The sequence below is a fragment of the Triticum urartu genome, chromosome 3A (assembly GCF_056163025.1).
Source record: "Triticum urartu cultivar PI428250 chromosome 3A, HENAU_Tu73, whole genome shotgun sequence".
Taxonomy (NCBI): domain Eukaryota; kingdom Viridiplantae; phylum Streptophyta; class Magnoliopsida; order Poales; family Poaceae; genus Triticum; species Triticum urartu.
Genome location: NC_141875.1, coordinates 484,085,557 through 484,095,542, shown reverse-complemented (window position 1 = coordinate 484,095,542; position 9,986 = coordinate 484,085,557).

Sequence of the window (9,986 nt, the reverse complement as noted above, 5' to 3'; positions counted from 1 at the left end):
CTTTAGATCACCACGTCAAGTTGTTCCTCCACCAGATTGGTGCTGCTTCCAAGCGCCCGGGGGCTCTGCCAGGCTGGGCTGCGCCAGAGGCTGACCTGACCTTCAGCTCAGAGGACCACCCCGACTCCACCACTGGCTCGGGCATGCTCCCAATGCTCTGCACGCCCACCATCTGCAACGTGGCTGTTACCAAGACCCTCGTCGACGGCGGAGCCAGCCTCAACTTGCTCTCCGTGGAAGCCTTAAGCCTTCTTCACGTGCCACTCGAGCGCCTCAGCCTCAGCAAGCCTTTCTCAGGAGTTGGTGGTGGCACTGCCAGCTCTCTGGGACAGATCCGCCTTCCCATCACCTTCGGCACACGCGACAACTACCGCACCGAGCTGGTCGACTTCGACATCGCCCGCATCGGCCTCCCATACAACGCCATTCTCGGGTACTCGGCTCTGGCCCAGTTCATGGCAGCGACTCATCCGGCCTACAACCTCATGAAGATGCCTGGGAGCAAGGGCGTCCTCACTGTCAAAGGGGATGCCAAGGAGGCTCTGGCGGTGCTCGGGCTCGCCCTCAAAACCGCCACGGCGGCACAGCCTGCCGACGCGGGCACCTCCGAGGCCAAGGGAGCTGTACCGACCAAGAAGAAGAATTTGTTCACACAAGACAAGGCGGAAACCAAGCAGGTGCCAGTCAATGAGGACGGGCCCTCAGGAGCCACCTTTACCATTGGTGCCAGCCTTGATCAAGGTCAAGAGGGAGCATTGGTGAAGTTATTGCATGCAAACAAGGATATATTCGTGTGGGAGTCCAATTAGCTGGTAGGAGTTCCGAGGGAAGTGATTCAGCATCACTTAAGGGTATGCCCCAATGTACGCCCCATGAAGCAGCGGGCAAGACGGCAGTCCACTGAGAAGCAGGCCTTCATCGTCCAAGAGACCTGCAAGCTGGAGGTGGCGGGCGCCATTCGCGGGGTTCAGTATCCCGAATAGCTGGCGAACCCCGTCGTAGTACCGAAGAAAGGCGGGAAGGAACAGATGTGCGTTGACTTCACCAACCTTGACAAGGCCTGGCCCCAAAATTTGTTCCCGCTCCCGCGCATCGATCAGATCGTCGACTCCACCACCGAGTTTCACCTGTTGTGCTTCCTGGATGCATTCTCAGGATATCACCAGATCAAGATGGCGGTAGAAGATGTGGAGAAGACAGCCTTCCTGACCCCGTGTGGGGTGTACTGCTACACCTGCATGCCTTTTGGATTGCACAATGCGGGCGCAACCTTTCAGCGACTGATGCACATCGCCTTAGGAAGGCAGCTCGGGAGAAACACAGAGGCCTACTTGACGACATTGTGGTGAAGTCTCGGGAGGCGAGGACCTTGATTCAAGACCTGGAGGAGACCTTCGAGAGCCTGCGCCAAGTGAACTTGCGCCTTACCCCGGAGAAGTGTGTGTTCGGCGTCCCTTCCGGCAAGCTGCTGGGCTTCCTCGTGTTCCATAGAGGGATCGAGGCGAATCCAGAGAAGATCAAGGCCATCGAGGACATGAGCCCACCGCAGACCCTTAGGGAGATACAGAAGCTGGCTGGCCGGGTAACTGCGTTGGGACGCTTCATCTCCAAGTTAGGTGAACGTGCCCTACCCTTCTTCAAGCTGATGATGAAGAAGGGCCCATTCGAGTGGACCCAGGAGGCTAACCGAGCTTTTCAAGACCTCAAGAGATACTTGACTAGCCCACCAGTGATGGTGGCGCCACGGCCCCTCGAGCCCCTAGTACTCTACCTCGCTGCTACCCCGTACTCCGCCAGCGCAGCACTAGTGGCAGTTTGGGAGGAGCACCAAACCAAGGGCGCGCTGCGTCGGGCTACAACTGAGGCAATACAAGATCAGGAAGGCACCGCAAGAGCCGTGGCAGAGTCGACAGAAGACCAAGCTCAACAGGACGACGCCGCCAAAATTCACCCAAACAATCAGGCGTCAGGAGCCCCGTCACCTCACAAGGCGTCTCAACTTCCACAAGACGCGAGCCCAGACTCCACACCAGCCCTCGTCGAACACCCGGTGTATTTCGTCAGCACCGTGTTGCGAGATGCGAGGGCGCGATATCCCATGCCTTAGAAGCTTCTGCTCGCACTCTTGGTGGTCTCGCGCAAGCTAGGGCACTACTTCTAGGGGCACCCCATCAAGGTTGTCTCAGCCTACCCATTAGAGAGGGTGCTCAGGAGCCCCAATTCTACTGGAAGGGTCGCCGAGTGGAACATCGAGCTGCAAGCATTCCAGTTAGAGTTCAGCACTACTGGGGTCATCAAGGGAGCTGCGCTCGCTAATTTTGTGGCGGAATGGATGGACGTCCCGACACTCGAAGTAGGCGAAGACCGGTCCACCTCGCTAGGAAGCGAGGCACCAGATGGTTGGGTCCTGTACTTCGATGGCGCCTTCGCGCACCAGGGCGCGGGGGCAGAGCAGTACTCATCTCGCCCACTCAGGATAAGCTCTACTACGCCGTGCAGCTCTGCTTTCAGCAGAGCGAGAAGGTCTCCAACAACATCGCAGAATACGAAGGCCTCATAGCTGGCCTGAAGGCCGCGAAAGTTGTGGGGGTGAAGCGCCTTACCGTTAGAGGCGACTCACAGCTCCTCGTCAACTTCTCCAACAAAGTATACGAGCCGAAGGACGAGCATATGGAGGCATACCTCGCAGAGGTGCGCAGGATGGAGAAGCAGTTCTTGGGCCTGGAGCTGCAACACGTGCCCTGGAGCACCAACAAGGAAGCCGACGACATCGCCAAGAGAGCATCCAAGCAGCAGCCACAAGAGCCCGGTGTCTTTGAGGAACGGTCTCTTCAAGCAATCGGCGTCACCGCCACCTTCAAGCATTGCTTAGCCTCGGGAGGAGCTCCCACAGCCTCCTGCCACAGGAGCCCCGGCCTGCGGCCCGACCTCAGGAGCTCGCTTGCTCTTGGCACTCGAACCTCAGGAGGGATGCTGGACCAAGGAATTTAAAGATATCTGATGCAAGGGGCGCTGCCAGAGAAGGAGGAAGATGCAGAGTGTATGGTTTGGCAAGCCACGGTGTACTACATCCAGGATGGTGAGCTGTACAGGAAGCGGCCAAACGATGTTTCCCTGCACTGCATTTCCAGGGACCAGGGGAAGGAGCTGCTAACTGACATACACGGTGGGGACTGCGGGCACCACTCGTCCTCACGGACCCTCGTCGGCAAGGTATTCCGCAGTGGGTTCTACTGGCCCACTGCGCTCAACGACGCAGCTGAGCTGGTGAAGTCTTGCGAAGCCTACCAGTTCCATGCCAAGCAAATTCATCAGCCGGCTCAAGGCCTCCAGACCATTCCGCTCACGTGGCCTGAGGGAGTCCTGGATTAGGGGGTGTTCGGATAGCCGGACTATAACCTTGGGCCGGACTATTGGACTATGAAGATACAAGATTGAAGACTTCGTCCCGTGTCCAGATGGGACTTTCCTTGGCGTGGAAGGAAAGCTTGGCAATATGGATATGTAGATCTCCTCCCATTGTAACCGACTCTGTGTAACCCTAACCTCTCCGGTGTCTATAGAAACCGGAGGGTTTTAGTCCGTAGGACAACATATAATCATACCATAGGCTAGCTTCTAGGGTTTAGCCTCTCTGATCTCGTGGTAGATCTACTCTTGTACTACCCATATCATCAATATTAATCACGCAGGACGTAGGGTTTTACCTCCATCAAGAGGGCCCGAACCTGGGTAAAACATTGTGTCCCCTGCCTCTTGTTACCATCCGGCCTAGACGCACAGTTCGGGACCCCCTACCCGAGATCCGCCGGTTTTGACACCGACATTGGTGCTTTCATTGAGAGTTCCACTGTGTCGTCGCCATTAGGCTTGATGGCTCCTACTATCATCGATAGTGATACAGTCCAGGGTGAGACTTTTCTCCCCGACAGATCTTCGCGTTCGGCGGCTTTGCACTGCGGGCCAATTTGCTTGGCCATCTGGAGCAGATTGAAAGTTACGCCCCTGGCCGCCAAGTCAGGTTTGGAAGCTTAAACTACATGGCCGATATCCGTGGAGATTTGATCTTCGACGAATTCGAGCCTCTGCCTTGTGCGCCACGCGGTCACGATGAGTATGACTTAGCTCTCCCATCGGACAGTGTTAAGGAGATCGCACCGGCAGCCGCTCTGACCTTCAATTCGGAGCCAGTTGCGCCTTCCGCGGACGAATGGATGGACCCCGCCACGAAGGCCTTACCCTCAGCGGCGATCGAGCCGAACATCGACCTTACCTTGCACGAGAGCCGTGTTGTTAAACTGTCGGATCCTTCTCCGGCCACGGACTCCGAACCGCATGCGCCCATTCCTATCGAATCTGATTGGGCGCCGATCATGGAATTTACCTCCGTGGATATTTTTCAGCAATCGCCCTTTGGCGACATACTGAACTCGTTAAGGTCTCTCTCCTTATCAGGAGGATCCTGTCTGAACTATGTCCGGCAGGACTGGGATGCGGACGACGAAGAAATTCGCGACCCACCCACCACCCACTTAGTAGCCACTGTCGATGACTTAACCGACATGCTCGACTTCGACTCCGAAGACATCGACCGTATGGACGACGATGCAAGAGACAAAGAGGAACCACTGCCCATAGGGCACTGGACGTCCACCTCATCACATGACGTATACATGGTGGACACACCAAAGGAAAACGATGACGAGGAACGGAAGGACGCAACGAAGGGTTGTCCCCTCGAGAAGCAGTCAAAGCGGCGATGTAAGCGCCGCCCCAAATCCCGCCTTGACAGAAATAATGATCATATAGACCCAGCGTTAGAGCAGGGCGAACCACTGCCGGACCACGGCAACGCGGAGAATCAAACCGAACAAACCAACTCTGTCAAGGATAATAGTCAAGAGGACATAACACCGAACAGACGCCCGGAGCAACAAAATGCCTATCAAAGGCTTGTTGCCACCATGAGGAGTCTAAAAAGGCAAAATAAAAGGCTCAAGGCGGCGTAAGACACACTCCAAGTCAGATGGAGTAAAGTACTCAACACAGCAGCGAAGTATGCGGTAATCGCCTCACCAAGAGCTATCCGAAGCGGAAGTTGCTACCTGAATTCGATGAGGAGGCCTTAGATCCCCCGCAACCAAAAATTAAAACGGCCACCCAGTCGGATAGACGACCTCACGGCCAACATGGAGCGGCAAGCAACGCCGCACAGAAGCCAATACGCGATCCACGCAAGTGCTCGCATCAAAAGGACAGAGCAACTAGATCCATCTATGGATCGCGCAAGCGCACTCTAGCACACGATGCAACACACCAAACATCCGAACACCACGGCACGCCTAGATACAGGGGCACCGCACAGCACCTATGTTTCACCGATGAGGTGTTGGACCATGAATTTCCAAAGGGATTCAAACCCGTAAACATAGAGGCATACGACGAAACAACAGACCCTGGGGTCTGGATTGAGGACTGTATCCTCCACATCCATATGGCTCGAGGAGACGATCTCCACGCCATTAAATACTTACCCCTCAAGCTCAAAGGGACAGCTCGGCACTGGCTTAAAAGCCTCCTCGAAAACTCCATTGAAAGCTGGGAAGAGCTCGACGATGCTTTTCGGGCAAATTTTCAAGGGACTTATGTCCGACCTCCGAACACAGACGATTTGAGTCATATAACTAAACAGCCCGGAGAGTCAGCCCGAAAGCTTTGGAACAGGTTTCTTACTAAAAAGAACCAAATAGTCGACTGTCCGGACGCTGAAGCCTTGGTAGCTTTTAAGCATAGCGTCCGTGACGAATGGCTTGCCAGACACCTCCGCCAAGAAAAGCCGAGAACAATGGCAGTATTAACAAGCCTCATGACCCGCTTTTGCGTGGGTGAGGACAGCTGGCTAGACAGATGCAGCACCAGCGACCCCAGTACATCCAAAGCTAGAGGTGGAAACGGGAAATCACGGTGCAACAACAATAACAAACGCCGGAATAAAGAAGACAACACGAAGAGCACAGCAGTAAACGTCGGATTTCAAAAGCTCTCGGCCAAGTCAGCAAAAGCTGCCCTCTAAAGACGCCAGAGACGGACTGTCCAGCCTAAACAAAATTCTGGACCAAGTATGTCAGATCCATAGCACCCCTGGTAAACCCGCTAATCATACCCACAAAGAATGTTGGGTCTTCAAGCAGTCCGGCAAGCTCAACGCCGTACACAAGGGGGAGGATACACCAAGCGAAGACGAGGATGAGCCTCTGAAGCAAGACACTGGGGAACAAAAGAAGTTTCCACTAGAAGTCAAAACAATCAACGTGTTACATGTGATCAAGGGAAGCAAAGCGGCACTCCCAGAGAGACATGCCCAAGGGCCTATCACAGCGAAGTCCTACCACTGGTCGTCTCAAACGATCACTTTCGACCATCGTGATTACTCAGCAAGTATCCGGCGTGCAGGATGGGCTGCCCTGGTATTAGACCCTATAATTAACGGATACCACTTTACACGAGTCCTGATGGACGGTGGCAGCAGTTTAAACCTGATATACCATGATACAATCCGCGAAATGGGGATAGACCCAACGGAGATCTGCCATAGCAACACTACCTTTAAAGGAGTAACGCCAGGCCCAGGGGCTCACTGCACGGACTCCCTGCTACTAAAAGTTATATTTGGCTTCCTCGATAACTTCCGTAGCGAACATTTAACCTTCCACATTGCTCCGTTCCAAAGTGGTTATCAAGCACTACTTGGACGCGAAGCTTTTTCTCGCTTTAATGCAATACCGCATTACGCTTCCCTCACGCTCAAGATGCCCGGTCCACGTGGCATCATTACAGTGAACGGAAATATTGAGCGATATTTGCGCGCCGAAAAGGGGATTGCCTTAGCAGCCGCACACTAAAAACGGCCTCACCAACTAAAGCATTCAATAGGTCTTCAAAACACGGACACGGTTAGACGAGTCCGGCGCAGCTATATGTAATTCATACCGGATTGAGGGCCACACCCCTATTACAAATACAAGGAGCTCAACGCGCGCATACAAGTGGCAATTTTTTACTCATTTTTCATTATACATGGTTTCTTTAAAAAACCACCTTTTGCACGACAACTTTTTCACCTAAGTTCCTCTCTTTTACAGATGACCATCGTGCTACACCCGTCCAAGATACGGCACAATGGAGACACAGGCGCAGACGTGCAGCAGGGACCCGCTCAAAGGATTCTTTTTAGATTGAGACCCTGCATAAACCTTTTTTACTGTCTCTTGTTGATACACATCCCTCGAATTCTCAACACAATTAATAAGGATGCTGACGTCTTGGCATGTGGCCACGTCAGAATAATGCACGTACCTGGACACAAGGGGCTTCTTACAAAGGGCACTATTTAGGCCCGATTTATACCATAAAGACCGAATACCTTAGGGAGTGTTCAGCGTCGCGAGTTTGGCCTTATATGCATCAGCTTTGAATCATTGTCTTTGGTCAAATGTTGGGTTTGCCAGGCTCCTGTGTTTTGGTGCCTTACGTTCCGCTTTATCGGCTAAGGCAGCACCAGGAGAACTACTGCGATTGTGCCCTGGTTCATCCGAACGAGCACCTCAGTAAAGAAAGCCGAAAACTGACTGTCATGATATAGCACGAGACTGGTCAACCACTCGATGACCTATCAGAATGTTAGAATTCCTCCACCTTAACGAAGGGCCGTTTTCTGACCAGGCATGTACACACCCCGAGATCGGGAGAGTGCGGAGCCACCAGGGGCTATCTAGTAGCCCCACTATCAAACTCCTATGGCTAAGTGAAAGTGTTAAAGCTTATAGTCCGGTTGCCTTGTTCGCTGCGCTATCACCTCCTTAATAGGACCAAGACGTTGGGTTAAGTGTGAACACACGTTTTTTGTGAGCACCTCCACATTATATGCGTGAGGGTTGAAGCCGACGACTGCAATCTTTCAGGTTAAATACATATATACATAAACGGCCGCACAGGAGACATCATATTACTTTCCGGCAAAAGTATAAATACAGCCTTACTATATTTCATAAAAACATTGTGATTATAATGGCAATACATGTCACTCAAACATAATATTCTTCGAGCACTGGGACTCTATCAAACGAGCACCCTCAAGAACCTCTTCAAAATAGTGCTCGGCAGCTACTCGGCCTATGGTCGAACCTTGCGCCGCAACAGTGGTAGCATCCATCTCCGCCCAGTATGCCTTGACACGGGCAAAGGCCATCCACGAGCCTTCTATGCGCACCGACCTCTTCATCACGTTGATGCGCGGCACCGCACCAAGGAACTGCTGCACTAAGCTGAAATAGTTGTTCGGCTTCGGCTTCTCCGGCCAAAAATGATCTACAACGGACCTCATGGCGAGTCCGGACAACCTATTAAGTTCGGCCCATTCGGCTAGCTGATCAGTCAAGGGAAGCGGACACTCTGGAACGTTAAATTGCGACCAGAACAGCTTGTCTACTTCACGATCTGACTGATCTCGGAAGTATTCGACCGCATCGATAGTGCTTGCCGCCAAGTCCATATATGCGTCTGCCGAACTCCACAGCCGATCCAGAGGGGCATACCGCGGATCTCCGAACTTCCTCTGCAGCAGAAAGGGCTTCCCAGCCGCAATATCCCTGGCTTCCCGTAGCTCCTCCTTCTTCACCCTCATAGCAGAGCGAGTGTCTTTGGTCGCCATCATGGCCTTCTCAAGGTCCGCTGCCTTCCCTCAGTTCTCTTCTTCAAGGAGCTGGAAATGGTCAGCAGTGCCTTTTAATTCTACGGCCATCTTGGCCATCTTTTCTTTGCTTTCGCAATGTGCGGCCATCTCGGCTCTTAACTCTTCGGCCGCCTTCAAAGCAGCCGCATTACTAACCCTCGCTTGTTCCTTGGCTCGGGCGAGTTCCGCCCGAAGGGTCTCCACGGTGGCAGCTCCGTCTGCAGTCACAACATATTAAAGATACTGGCATCATGCTGCTATTATTATGTGACATTCACCAGAAAACATTACTTACCCTGTGATTTGTCAAGCCGCTTGTTAACAAGCTCAATGTCGGCGTCTGCCGCATACAGTGCCGCTTTAATTCGGCAAACTCACTAGTCCGGCTAGCCACCGGAGCTTCCACCACCTACACATAAAGGCAGTCTGGTTATTGCCTAGGACTATGATCCTCTGTTCGCCGCCGTTCTCGACAACAACCAGAGTCTCAGGGACTACTATCTACACAAGGCACACCTAACATGTGCGGTACTATCAAATATCATTTCACGTACCTCAAAGCCTGTCAGTAGATTCATAAAGGCTTCATGTAATCCGCTTTTGGCGGACGAAATGCTTTCCATCACCGTACCCATTAGCGTATGGTGTTCTTCTAAGATGGCCGCTCACTCCAATAGCTCCCTCAGAACGTCCGACCGCATACCAGACGGTGCCGGACTCTTTTGTTTTCTCTCTTCGAGAGCCGAACGTTGGGGACTTCAGGTGACTATGGGATTATCTTCTGGCCTCACCGGATCCGAAGAGGCCCTCCGTGACGACACTTCGGGGTCGCCCGCTTCTTGAGCGGAGGAGTCCGGGGGAGGCGTTTCACTCTCCATCATCTCCGGAAGAAGATCCCCTGAAGACGAGCTCAGCTGAGAAGGGCTAAGACCCGAACTGCATGATATATGCGGCGGTTATTCTCCTCAGAAGAAAGGTAGTATACCTTCACTATTAAAGTACTTTTTGAATCACTTACGACTCGTTGGAGGGCTGATCCTCCCGCGGAATTTGTGCGGCAAGAGCACCCCTCGAGGCAGGACCCTCTGTTGGAGACTTCTTCTCTTGTTTGGAGGCCTCGGCTTCCAGATCCTCAGAAGCAGTCCTCTTCCTCCCCCGGTTATCCTCCTTTATGGAGGCGCTCATTCCTCAGTTGGAACTGGCAGCGATGGGGGGCCGCTTTTGCCCATATTATTCCCCCTTGTATCTTCCTTCG